Here is a 15,957-nt window from a genome sequence, read left to right as displayed (position 1 = left end):
TTAACAATTTTTATTGTGGTTTTTAATCATGGATACCTAATTAAATTATCAATTAATTATGAAAATCAAATCAAATTCTAAATTATTCGAATTTCAACAAATTAATTACAATTACAAATTAGGTTGTATAATTAGCAAGCTTAGGCATATAAATTTGTTAAACATATACAGTAGGTCAATCAAAAATTCAAGATTTACAAACAAGAATCGCAAATATTTAATTTAACATCTTAAAAATTACAAATTTTGCGTTCGAAAAACTAAAACCTCCGAAAAGTCATAGTTAGGCTTCGAATTTGGGAATTCTGGGTTCGGCATCAAATATTTGATTTTAGTCAAAATTTTAAAACGCTGCTTACATGCGAAATACACTATAAAATTATACGATTTCGACCATTATTGATTAAACTGCCGAAAATTATGCGAACATATAATTAAATAATCGCCCGAATTTGCAATTAATTACAAAAATCAAAAATTTCAAAATTAATCACCCTTTTAATTCATTGCAAATTTATAAAATTTAACCATTTTAACTAATTATTATGGAATTAATTAGAGGCTCGTGATACCACTGTTAGGTTATGATACATATAATTGAATATAAATCATGCGGAAAAACCATAAAGCCAGGAATCCAAATCAATTTCCACATAACAATTAACATAATTTAGGATACATACACTTTGTAGCGTGCCCTCCCTAGCTGCGCCCAAACCGAACAAGAACAAGTCTAGGACTCCAAATGTCGTCCCTTCGTAGATAGTCCACAGCACGTTCGGATCTGCCTTAGATTTAATTAACTAGAATTGCACCTAAGGTTCCATGAATATGTTCGAATATTTTGGCAAATATTATACTTAGTTTTAATCCTTAAAACTAGATGTATGATTGAAAATTATGTTGTCATAAATTTGTGAATGCCATCACATATTTATAGAGTAGGAATATGGAATTAGAAGTCTACTAGGATTCAAGAATTCTAACTTTATTAGAATTAGAGTTTACTTAAAACTAGTAACTTAGAAAATTAATATTTTAATATAATCCTAATCTCTTAAGGATTCAATGTATGCACTGACAGGCTAAAGTCGTATCACCTAATAAAAAATAACCTAAGTTCACTAGCTAGGTAGCAAAGGGAAGTCAGGATCGAATCCACAGGGAAACATTGTTCTTTCTATTACTAATTAACTAATCTAGACTATTGGTATCAAAAGGGTTTGAATTGGTTTGTAGATTAAACTAAGGCAATAATTAAAATAAAAAATATCAATGATAAAGGAAACTAGGGAAGCGGTTCACCACAAATGCAGACCGGGATTGGACAACGAACAACAACAATCAATTAACAACCATAACTAGGAAAACATGCATCTCTCGAATCTTATGAATTCCTTAGGCAATTATAACTAGCAGGCTCTCGCTATGTACTAATTACAATTCCTATCTAATAGCCACAGACCAAAAACATCAGATTTATACCTCTCGGCGCATAATCTAAGGTTAATAGAACTCAAATCAAATTAGTCCAGCCGAACAGAATTGACGAGTAATAATAATAAGCTATAGAAATTATAATCAATCAATGAATAATCAAGTCCACTTATAATCCCAATCATGCATTCATGGATCCCCTAAACCATAGAAATTAAACTACTCACTCATGATAACAAATAACAAAGCGATTAATATAATAGAAAACATGATTAAAGCGATAAAGTAAATTAAAGTAAAGAGTAATACCTAATTGAAGGATAATGAAATAATAAAGCTTGAATTTTTTATTGGAAATAAAAACTAAGTGTTGAACAAATTAGAGAGAAACTAAATTAAACTAAGTGCAAAAAAGTAGAATGAAAAAAAGATGTCTCTAAAAATAATAGGGCTTAGTATATATAGTTTACCCAAAATAAAGCCCAAAAACCGGAATTAGAAAACGCGCATAAGCATCAGAGGTTGGCGTCGCCCGATCTAGCGGCGCTTCGCCCGATCGGGCGATGTGCTCGATAGTCGGCCCGATCGGGCCAAATTCCGCCCGATCGGGCGGTTTGCGAAAGGTTCACAGCTGCACCCAGATGGCCGCCCGATCCGGACCGGGCGAAGTGCGCCCGATCGGGAGCGCACGGAAAACTTTAAATCCCTTTTCTTTCCGCCCGATCTTCGCGTTTCGCCCTCAGCTCACAGGGCGATTTGCAATCATCAACATACTTCGCCCATATCACCGAGTCTAACTCCCGGGGCTCAACCATAAGCATCTAAGGCTCCCGAAAGTTGACGATAATGGTCCCGAACTTCCCCGGGCTCGTGTAGTGGCCTAAATCACCATGAAACGGGTCTAAAAAGACCAATTTCTCACCAATCAAACCTGAAACTCAAGGCACACTCAATAACACATATTAGTACTAAAAACGGCTCCTAAGAGCTCATTTGATGCATAAAAGTAGTAAGGGACTAGGGTAAAACTCTATATAAAACACACATATCAAACTCCCCAAAGCTAGATCCTTGCTTGTCCCTAAGCAAGGAAATCATCGATGAATACAAGACCAACTTCACCCCCAACATATTTCAAAATGAAAAACATAATTCAAGGCAAAATCTAACGAGCATGCATCAATGCCAACCAATCAAATCCACCCAACCACAAATCCTCCCTAACAATCGTCACGCAAAGCGAACCACAAGTGCACAATGGAATTCAAGACTAGTGCTCACACACTCGTCACTCATTTATGTGACGGGTAAAAGATGTACCCGTTCGCTCTCCTCCCAACATATAAGTGTAGGGGAATACAGTTAAACATAATAACATGTGCGGAATAATCCCCAAAGCCAGGAAACATGTATAAAGCACAGATTAAGCAAACTTACATTCGAAGCGTGTTTTCCACAATAATCTGTCAACGAACACGAACAAAGAACTCCACTTGTCGTTCCTCTACTTGGTTCACCGACACGACCAGATCCGTCTTGATAATCGTAGCTTAGACAATTGATCAAGATACTTTGCTTTTGGGAAGAACTCACTTTGGAGGCACAAAGAGAATTGGGGTTCTCTGTGTCTCTAGGGTTTGAGTAATATGAATTGTGTTGAGTTGGAAATTAGGTTGTAAGGTTATTTACATAACCTTACTAACCGACCAAGCTAAGAAGCAAGGCCGGCTAGCAAGCCGTGCAAGCCAAGCAACACGGACCGCACGCCCGCGCTCAGCGAAACACTTCAGGCCGAAGCCCACAGCGCACGCGCCGAGCAGCTGGGCCGTGGGCCTTGCTTGCTCGTCGCTGCTGTGCGCTATTGCGTGCTGTTGCGTGCTCGCGCCCAATGGGTTGGCCTTGCTCGCCCTTGCTCGCGAGCTTGCTGGCTCGTTGGGCCTTGCACGCTTATGTGCTTGGCTCGACGGGCCGGCAACTCCGATGCCCTTCGTATTCGCGATTTAATATATTTCCGATATATTATTTATCGTTTCGTTTACGACGAATCACCGTCGTACGATAAGATTTATTCGTGTCGCCCAGCTTACGAATATTCGCGATACGATATACGATTTCGAACCAAAGGTCGTATCGTATAATACGTTTCCAACTAATTCCCGAAAAGCTATTAAATGAATTTCCGATTCATTTAATCCGGTGATCTGTTACGTGTCATTGGTGTGACCTTGTAGGTTCAGTCAAGAGTAAGTTGTGAGTTCAATATCCATTAGAACTCACTGATCGGAAGCATTGCTCCAACTAGCTGTTCCGATCACTTGATCTCACTGAATTAATTGTTCGCAATTAATCTGAACCTTGGTATTAGACTTAATGCACCTTGGGTGAAGGACATATTTCCTTCAATCTCCCACTTGTCATTCAGACAAGTGTGCATCCACATTCCTTTGTCACTTAGTGTTACTTACTGAACATAAGGTAAGATCCAAGCCATCCTTATTAGGTCCAGAAGTGTTTCTCGGATTACAGAGTTCAACTGTCAAACTTTTGCAGAAGGTTAAGCGTAACCATTCTGAGCACGACCATGCATTTTACAGTATCTAACTCTCCGAGAGGCCTTGTTACACAACAACACCATATCATATCAAAGATAGGAGGACAATCCATTCTTGCAATCTATGAACACTCACTTTGATTCATAGTACGCCCAATAACTGCTTTTATAGCCTCCTTTTACGGTGCGACGTTTAGCTAGTATCAAGGAGAACTAATTCTCAAACGAGCAGACATAATCGCTCATGTTCTGAGGAACGATTTCTAATCACAATTAATGAGAACTACCTATGACATGACTTTAATCTCTTAAAGCGTTCTCATGGTCAATCCGATACAAGATCCAATAAGTATCTATGCAAAAGATTCTGACATCCAGTCACTCTAGTTCAAGAAACAGAACTAAGTAATCTACTTGCAATCTAATCTTCATTAGTCATTGGTCGTCCACCTTTCAATGACCTAGATTAGGGATCCTTTGTGACTTCAATATTCAAGTTCACTTACGGGTGTTTCATTGTCGAAGAATCCATCTTGACATCCCATTTGAATGATTTGAATCACATGGACTTATCATTTAATTCTAAACCACAATTAAATGAATATGAAATAAATAAATTTCATAAATATGAAATGGTTAAACCAATTGTTTTAAACATAGATCTAACAGATGTTCTAAAAAAATACTTAGAAAATCAAAGCCATCCTCCAACATGCTTGATTCCCATGATTGCTACATGTGCGTTGTGTTTCACTTGTGGCAACGGTTTAGTCAATGGATCCGCGACGTTGTTGTCAGTTCCAACCTTGCAAATCTCGATTTCCTTTCTTTCAACGATCTCTCGAAGTATATGAAATCTCCACAGTACGTGCTTGGACTTCTGGTGGCTTCTAGGCTCCTTTTCCTGGGCAATGGCTCCGCTATATTCGCAATACAAAGCCACTGGTCCTTTAATGGAGGGGACAACACCAAGTTCTTCGATGGACTTCCGAATCCAAACAGCTTCCTTTGCTGCTTCTGAGGCAGCAATGTAGTCGGCTTCAGTTGTAGAATCCGCAATAGTGCTTTGCTTAGCACTTTTCCAGCTTACTGCTCCGCCGTTGAGGCAGAACACAAACCCAGACTGTGATCTGAAATCATCTCTGTCGGTTTTTGAAAGCTTGCGTCCGTATAGCCCTTAACAATCAACTCATCTGTACCACCATAAACCAGAAACTGATCCTTAGTCCTTTTCAGGTACTTTAGGATGTTCTTGGCAGTAGTCCAATGCGCCTCACCTGGTTCTGACTGGTACCTGCTCGTTGCACTGAGTGCGAACGAAATATCCGGTCTTATACAAATCATAGCATACATGATGGATCCAATAGCCGAAGCATATGGAATTCCACTCATCTTTCTACGCTCATCAGATGTTTTGGGACACTGATTCTTGCTTAGATATACGCCATGTGACATGGGTAGATGGCCTCTCTTGGCTTCCATCATATTGAACCTAGCTAGCACTTTGTCAATGTAAGTGCTTTGGCTTAGTCCAATCATCCTCTTAGATCTATCCCTATAGATCTTGATGCCCAATATGTACTGTGCCTCTCCTAAGTCCTTCATTGAGAAACACTTCCCGAGCCAAGTCTTTACAGACTCCAACATAGGAATGTCGTTTCCAATAAGTAGTATGTCGTCAACATACAAGACTAGGAATGCAATTTTACTCCCACTGACCTTCTTGTATACACAAGATTCGTCCTGATTCTTGATGAAGCCAAACTTATTGACTGCTTCATCAAATCGTTTATTCCAACTCCTTGATGCCTGCATACCTTTCCTTGGTTCTTTTGATCGATAAAACCCTCCGGCTATGTCATGAACACATTCTCTTCAAGAACACCGTTCAAGAAGGCAGTTTTGACATCCATTTGCCATATTTCATAGTCATGAAAAGCGGCAATCGCAAGGATTATCCGAATAGACTTAAGCATCGCGACTGGAGAAAAGGTTTCATCGTAGTCAACGCCGTGAACTTGCCTGTAACCTTTTGCTACCAATCTAGCCTTGTATATGTATACAATTCCATCTTTATATTTCTTCAACTTGAAGACCCATTTGCATCTGATAGGTGTGAACCCATCCGGCAAATCAACCAAATCCCAGACTTGATTTTCAGACATGGAGTCTATTTCAGATTGCATGGCCTCTAACCATTTAATGGAGCTTGGGCTCGTCATAGCTTGCTTGTAAGTCAAAGGTTCATCACTATCTAATATGAGAACGTCTAAGTTTTCATTCAAGAGGACGCCTGTCCATCTGTCCGGCTGAAAAATAGTTCTATTTGACCTACGAGGGGCAACAACGTTTTGAGGAACTACTCCCACTGGCTCTTCTAAAGACCTTGGAGGTTCATCAACTTGAACTGCTTCTAAAGAGTTCTGAGTTAGTTGTTCGTCTCGAATCTCTTCGAGGTCTATTATTCTCCCACTTGTCAATTTGGAAATATGATTTCTTTCCAAAAAGACACCGTCACGAGCAAAGAATACCTTGTTGTCTGACTTGTTGTAGAAATAATACCCCATAGTTTCTTTTGGATACCCAACGAAGAAACATTTGTCAGATTTAGGTTGTAGCTTGTCCGAAATTAATCGCTTGACATATGCTTCGCAACCCCAAATCTTCAGAAAAGACAGCTTTGGAAGATTCCTAGTCCATAATTCGTATGGAGTCTTTTCAACAGCTTTTGACGGAGCACGATTCAGTGTGAGTGCTGCAGTTTGCAACGCATGTCCCCATAACTGTAAAGGAAGTTCGGCCTGACCCATCATTGACCTGACCATATCGAGTAAGGTCCTGTTTCTCCGTTCCGACACTCCATTCCATTGAGGTGTCCCCGGAGCAGTCAATTCAGAAAAAAATACCGCATTCTTTTAGATGGTCATCAAACTCGTGGCTAAGATATTCACCTCCTCGATCCGATCTTAGAGCTTTGATTTTCTTGCCAAGTTGATTCTCTACTTCATTTTGAAATTCTCGGAATTTCTCAAACGATTCAGACTTGTGTTTCATTAAGTAAATATAGCCATATCTACTGAAGTCGTCCGTAAACGTTATGAAATAGCTGAGCTCACCTCTAGCTTTTGTACTCATAGGCCCACATACGTCCGTATGTATTAGCCCTAGTAGTTCGCTTGCTCTTTCTCCCACCTTTGAGAAAGGTTGCTTTGTCATTTTGCCAAGTAAACAAGATTCGCATTGATCAATCTTCTCTAAGTCGAATGATTCTAGAATTCCTTTCCGTTGAAGTAATTCCATGCGCTTTATGTTTATATGGCCTAATCGACAATGCCACAGAAATGTGAGATCCGAATCACCAGTTTTAGCCTTTTTGGAAATTATGTTATAAATGGGTTTGCTCGTATCTAGCACATAAAGACCGTTTTCTTGTTGTGCTGAACCATAAAACATTCAATTCAAAGAAAAAGAACAACTATTGTCTTTAAATTGAAAACTAAAAACTTTAGAATCCAAACTTGAAACGGAAATGATGTTTCTGGTGATACTAGGAACATAGTAACAGTTTTCTAGTTCCAAAACAAACCCACTAGGCAAAGAAATAAAATAAGATCCTACGGCTAATGCAGCAATCCGTGCCCCATTTCCCACGCGTAGATCCATCTCTCCTTTATCAAGCTTTCTACTTCTCCTTAGTCCCTGTGAATTGGAACATAAGTGTGAGCCACAACCAGTATCTAATACCCAAGAAGTAGAATTAGCAAGATTACAATGTATAACATACATACCTGAAGGAGAAGCAACGTTTCCGTCCTTCTTCTCTTCCTTTAGTTTGGGGCAATCTCGCTTGTAATGACCAATTTCATTACAATTGAAGCATTGCGATGTAGAAGGAGAAGCATTCCTCTTCATCTTGCTCTTGGAAGGCGCCAGATGCCCTCCTGGAGTGGACGAAGATGCAGCCTTGCTTTTCTTCCCCTTGCCTACTTTCTTGAATTTAGTGCACCTCACATTCAAAGGGTCTTGATTGAACTTAAGGATTTTCTCGCATTTCATGAGTAATTCCACAAGTTCACAGAATGTGCTCTCTTTCTGATGAAAGAGATAGTGCATCTTAAAACCCTCATAATCCTTATGAAGAGAATTCAACACTAGTGCAATAGCTACCGACTCTTTGATGGAACCACCAAGTCTCTCAATTGTGAAAAATAATCCAGACATCATATCCACTTGAGACCGAATTGATGTGTTTTTGTCCATCTTGACAGAGTAGATGCGCCTTTGTGCCTCCAGAAGTTCGATTTCTAGGCACGACTTGCGTGGGGTTATGAGCTTGAGATAGCTCATCGAATTAGTCAATTCGTCAACCCCATTGCCACCAGTTTGGCATAAGGGTCGAAAACCCGCACACTTATCCTCGAGGCTACTTAGGAGAGCTTGAGGTTCAAAAGTAATGAACCTCCCTCTCCAACTCTCAGGGATAGACTTAAGGATGAACTCCGTGACAAGGTATTTGTGAAGTGCCCAACTTCTGTACCTTTCAGGTGTCATGCCTCGCGCATCCTCGCGCATCATAGCTAGGGAAAAGTTTTTCAATGACATAGTGTATGCCATTAACTTTCAAAACTTCGACAAGTTTCTCTTTCCATTCAAGAAAATTGGTCAAGTCTAACTCGACATCCAGAATTTCAGATGATATGATTATTGTTATGTTTGCGACCATTTTGATTACTACAATCGAAAAGAATTTGCAATAAATAACCATTCATACAATTAAATAACTTTGAAATAAAAGCAAAACATGCAATCATTAAAGCTATTAAAACATTTCATTCATGCAAAAAGCAAAAACATGGTCCAAAATGAATGAAACGATTCCAAGACCCCAAAAGTCCTAAATCCTTAAGCAGCTTTAGCATGTCTTAAGTAGTTTAAGATTTTAGGTAAGCAAAACCTATTGCTAGTAATCTCCAAATTACTCTTGGTTAATAAATTAATGCCATAATTTATCCCATTGCCACAACTTAATGCCATTGTTGTTTGAGTTGTAACCACAATCAACGTGCTCCTTTAGGACGCCTTACCACCTATGTCAACTAAAATAGAACCTCGCTTTAGCGTAAAACTACTATCTTAGATCCCTAGATTTTTGTAAGTGTTGATTTGGAAGACAATTTTTAAACTCAATATTACTTGGACCTAGTTGTTTCTATGTTGGTTCGATTATTTAGTGAACTTAAAACTAATCGATTCATAGGAAACAACCTGTTCATGCAAAGCATACATACATTCATACATTCACGCATAATATATATATATATATATATATATATATATATATATATATATATATATATATATATATATATATATATATATATATATATATATATATCACTACAACAAAAAAAGGCAAAGAGACCCTTCCAAAATGGCCAAAGAGACCTCCTTTGAGGGGGTCTCTATCTCAGAGGTCTCTTTGATAAAGAGACCTCCTCATCCAGAGGGGTCTGTTTGTTAAAGTTAGAGACCTCTTACCTAAGAAATGGGGTCTGTTATGTAAAGTGTATGGAAAATATTTTAGAAGGGAAAGAGACCCCTTATTAGAGATATGAGGTCTTCTTATTAAAAATATTAAGACCTCCTAGGTAAGATAGGGGGTCTCTTTGAATTTTTTAATATTTTTTATTCAAGAAATTAAGACCCCCTATATTAGAAAGGAGGTCTCTTTGTTTTCTTTAATATTTACTATTATTATTCCTAAGAGAGCCTTTTTTTATAACCAACGGGTCTCTTTCCATTGCATTAAAAACAAAAAATATCTACATAAACGGTGTACCCAAATTAGCCAAAAAAATCGGCATAATGGAAGGGATATACATACCATGATAATTCCAAAAGCTAAAGATGATAATTCCAAAATAATTCATACCATTACCAAAAAAATATTTCTTACTTTACATCAACTATAATCTCAAAAAACTAAAAATAACAACTCAAAAGTTTACATAACTATGACAACTGACAAGATTAGATGATATACTTATTGGCAAATTCAGGTACGAGCACATGTGGTGGCCTAACTTAGTTAGTTAGATAAGAATCTCGTGAGCATATTAGTGAGACTTGATGTGCTGCTGAACCACAATGAGCTCTTTCGGACTCCTCACCAAAGTCCTAAAACATCAAACAAATAAAGGGTTTAACAATCCAAGTAGAAAAGTGTTGCTCTTAAAGCACCAACAACAATAATCGAAGGGATAATGGAAGGGATATACCATCAGAAGGATCACAACCAAAAATGAGAAGTCGAATACTTTTCTTACTTTCCCCTTTGAATCAATCTTGCGCATGCTGCAGAAGTATATATATATAAAATAAATTTAGCTTCCATAATGAATCGTTTAAGAGAATTTGTTTTCTAGCTCACTCAATCTAACAGTTCCAGAGCCATAAAAATCAACTAGCAACACCAGTATAGACTTGAGAAATCTAGAAAAGTCGCAACATAACACTTCTTACAGTTTATAATAAACATACATGAACAATTCTTGACATCACCGATTTATAATCTAAATATTAAATATGCATGAAAGCTTTCTTGACAATATTTAGCTTTCATTCGTATTTAGAACAATATGCACTCTCAAGTCTCAATTCATCACAGTGACAGACTTTGTGCTTCATCAACATCACAAAGATAGGTTAAAGTTAACCACAACCCAAGAGGACATGTGACATATAGCATCATTAAAATGCATGGTTAATGGTAACAATATGGGTGGATAGGAAGAAAATCATCCGCATATGGGAAGCTTAAGGCACTAAGAGAACTTGGAAACTGTACCTGTTGCGACATATTCTGGTGCAGCTTAACCATGAGTTCCCATGACCTTCGTAGAAACATAGCTTTTGTCATCAGATGGTCCATCCATGGCTAACCCAAAATCGATATTTTTTCATTCTAGTTCTGGAAATTTGACAAAACAATAAATAAGCAATCACAAAATCTAAGTCCTTTATTCATACAAAATATCATGAAGAGTAGAATATATCGTTGTAATCCAGATCAAGAAAAGGAAATCCCGAGAAGCAACCTATTACAACTTTAGTGAGCTCCTAACCACATAAAAGATAGAGAACACCAACATAATAACAAAAAAATTGAGCAACTCTTAACAACGCCACGAAGAACAAGCATGTGTTGCTTACATATGAATTAAAACCCCATGACCAAACAGGAATAGCGGAAACGAACAACAACAAAGAGACAGAATAAGTCAAGTATAAAATTGGATATTAATTGTGAAACATGAGGCATACCATCAGATAAATCTATCAAGTATAATGCAAGCATCAATACCAATTTGGTTTTCAAGAGGAACTTTGTGAAACTCACTGTCAACCAGATCATTTGTTCATGAAACGAGGAGCCAAAATCAAATTAAAACAAATGCCTAACTCTACAAGCGTTTTGGAACTACAAACACCAAAGCATATGTCAAAATAGCTATTTGGAAGCTCAAATCAATCATGGGGTATGTAGACCAAAATCACCCAAGGCAGATCATTTGTGAGTCACAACAGTCTTAGGAAACTGAGTCAACAAACAACCTAATCAATATTTCAAACGACAAGAAGTTTTCGAGCTGCATAACCATCACAAAACAAAGACAGAAATATCTTCCAGCAAGAACAATAATAAATCAAGCAATATTTTTGAAGAAATCAGACCTCGAAATTTAATCATAGGAATTTCTCATGTTGGATTCCTACTCCTAAGTAGTCAACCACTCTTATTCTCTTATTTCGGTCTCTAGATAATACATTGCAATACCAAGTTCAAAATATCAAACATGAATCACTTATAAATAAAAGGAGATGAATAAACACGACAATGAGGTGTGCGTTTGAGCCCAAAAGCTATAGTTCAATATGAAAAGTTTGATGTGTCGTACACTCGTACCTTACCATATGTTCCAGCAATGCAGAACTAGATTCCTTCTCCAACTTGAAGAAATTCACCTTTAACATAATTTAAGAGCTACCAAAATGTGAAATGATAAAATCCAATAAACAATAGGCATACGGAAATCAAAACAAATAAGTATTCCTACAAATTATCAATAAGTCCAATAAACAATAAGCATATAACAAACAAAACAAATAATTTTTCCTATGCATTACCAAAGAACAAAGAATTTCTTTATTACTGTAACACTCAGACTCATTAGACCATTAGAGATCAAAATTACATTTGACTCAAGATCGGCAAAATCCAACATTTGCAGAACCGATAACAATATGGAAATAGTATACTACAAATCAAGCAAAGAAACTCATAAAATAAAACATGACTAATCACATAACATCAGTAGTTCTTGCATTCATACTGTACTAATTTCGCAAAATAAACACACAAACTAACCGCAATTCTTCATATTCCGATTATTACCTCGATTACCTTTACACCCCCGAAACTTTTAACCAATCTGAACTCCTAAGTCCCCTCAAATCCTCCCGAAGACCAATCCTTAAAAACCCTAATCTCATAATACTAACCGTGCAAGTCAAAAAAACCCTAAATTCCGTGAAATCAATATCAAATAATTAAAAAAAACGAAACATAATTGCAACAAAATCAACATGAAGTTCAAAAGAAATTAATAAAAACATCAGAAAATTAAAGATTGAAGCTAAAATATTATAGACTTGGAAAAAAGCAGATGTCATAGGTTCTTCTGGTTTAGATCTGCGAGATTGTAGCTCGTTGCATTCTGGGTACTCGCTTCTAAGTGCTTTCAAGTAATGAGGCGCCAACATCGCGGATATTTTCTCATTCGGGTTTCTAGATCTACAATTGAAGTGTGGAGAAAGAGAGATGGAAAATGGAAGGAAATGAGGGGTCGTCTCTTGCTTTTCTGCTACAAATTTTTTTGGGTCCAGTGTATATAAGAGACCCGTTAAATTAAATAACGGGTCTTTTATTTTTCTCTCTTGATTGCCAATTCAAAAAATGCGGGCCCTTTCATAAGTTAGAGACCTGTTATCTTAAATGAAAGTTTTCTTGTTTTTCTCACTCTATTTTCCGTGGATACATTGTGGACCATTTCAGTCATTAGAGACCCATTATCTTTAATATTGGGTCTCTTATTTTAAAGAGACCTGTTATCTCACCTAATGGGTCTATTCTTAAGGGTCTCTTTTCCCGTTTTTGTAGTAGTGTATATATATATATATATATATGTATATATATATATATATATATATTAAATTGCATAAATAAATGGTGATCTAGTATGGCCCAAAACATCTTGTCTTGAAGCATCAAATCTTCATCACCTCCTTGTTAGCTTGGCATCGTCTTGAATCTTCGTTCAAATGCTAACTTAAAGTTCTAAACTTAGAAATACTTGAAAATAATAAAATTACATCAAAATTTCCATGGTACGCAGACCATATTTAAAACTTTACATTCAAAGATAGAACGGTACGCAGACCATATTTAACTATCCTAAATTGGCCATACTAGTCACTTGGAGTACCTGCATTGCATAAAATATATATTATATGCATTCACCCATTCGTATTCTAAAACGAATGGCCCATGTTAATATGCAAGTATTTACGTGAATTAATTAAAATTCACGTTCACATAAATGCGTCCTAAAAGATTAATCAATTTCCAAATTATTAATCCTTAGGCTTTATTCTAATTAAAATTGAATTTAATTAAAATAATGCGACCTACGAAATAATTAAAATAATTATTTCATTTTAATTTCATTTAGTGGCTTCCACTCAAACCAATAATTATTCCGGATAATTAATTATGAAATATTAAATTAAAACTCGCGGCCCGACCCAAGCAAATAAAATATTAAATTAAATATCCCGTTAGCCCAAATTAATGCAAATATACAAAGCCCAACGAATTAAACGATTTTTAATAAAAAAAAGTCCAATTGCTAAATCGGGCTAGGCTTGCGCCCAGCCCCGCCTTGCGTGAGGCCCAAGAGCACACGAGCAAAGCTTGCGCACCCCCAGCCCCATCGCGTGCACGCGCACCGCGTCCCCGCAGCTGTGCTGCCCTTGCGCTGCGTGTTGTGCATCGTGTGTGTGCTAGACGTCGCAAGGCTTGCGCCTCGCTTCGTTGCAGCCCCGCAAGCTCCCTCGCATGCCCCTTCCTCGTCTAGCGCGCACGAGGCACGCAGCATAGCTGCTGCTGCCCGTGTCGCATGGCTCGGCCTAAGCGCAATGGCCTCGTATGGCTCGAAGAGCCATACTTCCATCATGCTCATGTTCGTGCCTTTGGTTCGTAATACAGACCAACTTAATTAAAATTAAATTTAATTCACGAACTTGCATTAATTTTATTTTTCAAAAAAAAAAGTTACAATTTTTATTTTCGAAAACGATTCAATAAACTTTAACGACAATTCAATTTCGTAAAATTATTAAATCAAGGGCTAACAATATTCAAACTTTTATGAACGAACGAATCAACATTAAAGTTTGAACTTTTAATTAATAAAATCCGAAGCTTTAAATCGTTCACAAACAATTAAATTTCAGATTATTAATAATTTGGTTTAAGTGCGATTAAAATTAACGAAACCATTCAAAATTTTAATCCAATAATTTTTGAAATTAGCCACTGACCCATGAAATTATACCCCCTTCCCCAATTAACCGAATTATTAAACAAAAATTAATTAAAATTCAATTAGGGTTTCAAATTTTACGAAGTGGGGAAAGGAAAAATTAGGGTTTATACTTACCGGAAAAATCTGAAAATTTTACCATTGATCAAGCATGTACCGAGCAACATTGTGTCAAAATTTCAAGCAATTCCGAGTAGTTTAGGTCGACCATTTAATTGAATTACTGTCCGACACTTTTAATTTTTAATAAAAAATTAACAAAAACGCCCAAAAAACGATACTTCGAGGCCTGTTTTCGCAATTCTATTCGCATGAGTTGATCTTAGAAAATCGTTTTCCATCAGATTAGCGTTTTACAAGTCGAAAAAGCGATGATTTTTGATTTCGGACCTAATTATACGCAATTCATCCAATAATTCGTAAAAAATTCCGAAAAATCAACAAAAAATCCAAAATTTCGACAGATGCAAAAACAATAATAATCATGCTAATTCATGCTTTGAATACTTAAGGCTCATGATACCACTGTAGGGGAATACAGTTAAACATAATAACATGTGCGGAACAATCCCCAAAGCCAGGAAACATGTATAAAGCATAGATTAAGCAAACTTACATTCGAAGCGTGTTTTCCACAATAATCTGTCAACGAACACGAACAAAGAACTCCACTTGTCGTTCCTCTACTTGGTTCACCGACACGACCAGATCCGTCTTGATAATCGTAGCTTAGACAATTGATCAAGATACTTTGCTTTTGGGAAGAACTCACTTTGGAGGCACAGAGAGAATTAGGGTTCTCTGTGTCTCTAGGGTTTGAGTAATATGAATTGTGTTGAGTTGGAAATTAGGTTGTAAGGTTATTTACATAACCTTACTAACCGACCAAGCTAAGAAGGAAGGCCGGCTAGCAAGCCGTGCAAGCCAAGCAACATGGACCGCACGCCCGCGCTCAGCGACACACTGCAGGCCGAAGCCCATAGCGCGCGCGCCGAGCAGCTGGGCCGTGGGCCTTGCTCGCTCGTCGCTGCTGTGCGCTATTGCGTGCTGTTGCATGCTCGCGCACAATGGGCTGGCCTTGCTTGCCCTTGCTCGCGAGCTTGCTGGCTCGTTGGGCCTTGCACGCTTACGTGCTTGGCTCGACGGGCCGGCAACTCTGATGCCCTTCGTATTCGCGATTTAATATATTTTCGATATATTATTTATCGTTTCGTATACGACGAATCACCGTCGTACGATACGATTTATTCGTGCCGCCCAGCTTACGAATATTCGCGATACGATATACGATTTCGAACCAAAGGT

The 15,957-nt window shown here is 37.5% G+C and overlaps 1 long non-coding RNA gene across 1 annotated transcript; it reads right to left on the bottom strand.

Annotated features, from left to right (window-relative positions):
- Positions 1–9,902: 9,902 nt before the first annotated feature.
- LOC130466346 (uncharacterized) lies at positions 9,903–12,968 on the bottom strand. The gene is made up of 4 exons (XR_008926531.1): positions 11,955–12,968; positions 10,836–10,958; positions 10,267–10,342; positions 9,903–10,165 (listed from the first exon to the last, which is right to left on the bottom strand). It is a non-coding gene; the product is annotated as an uncharacterized lncRNA (long non-coding RNA).
- Positions 12,969–15,957: the final 2,989 nt, after the last annotated feature.

The sequence above is a fragment of the Spinacia oleracea genome, chromosome 1 (genome assembly GCF_020520425.1).
Source record: "Spinacia oleracea cultivar Varoflay chromosome 1, BTI_SOV_V1, whole genome shotgun sequence".
NCBI lineage: Eukaryota > Viridiplantae > Streptophyta > Magnoliopsida > Caryophyllales > Amaranthaceae > Spinacia > Spinacia oleracea.
The sequence above is the reverse complement of the archived record's forward strand: the minus strand, read 5'-3'. Positions and strand labels throughout refer to the sequence as shown.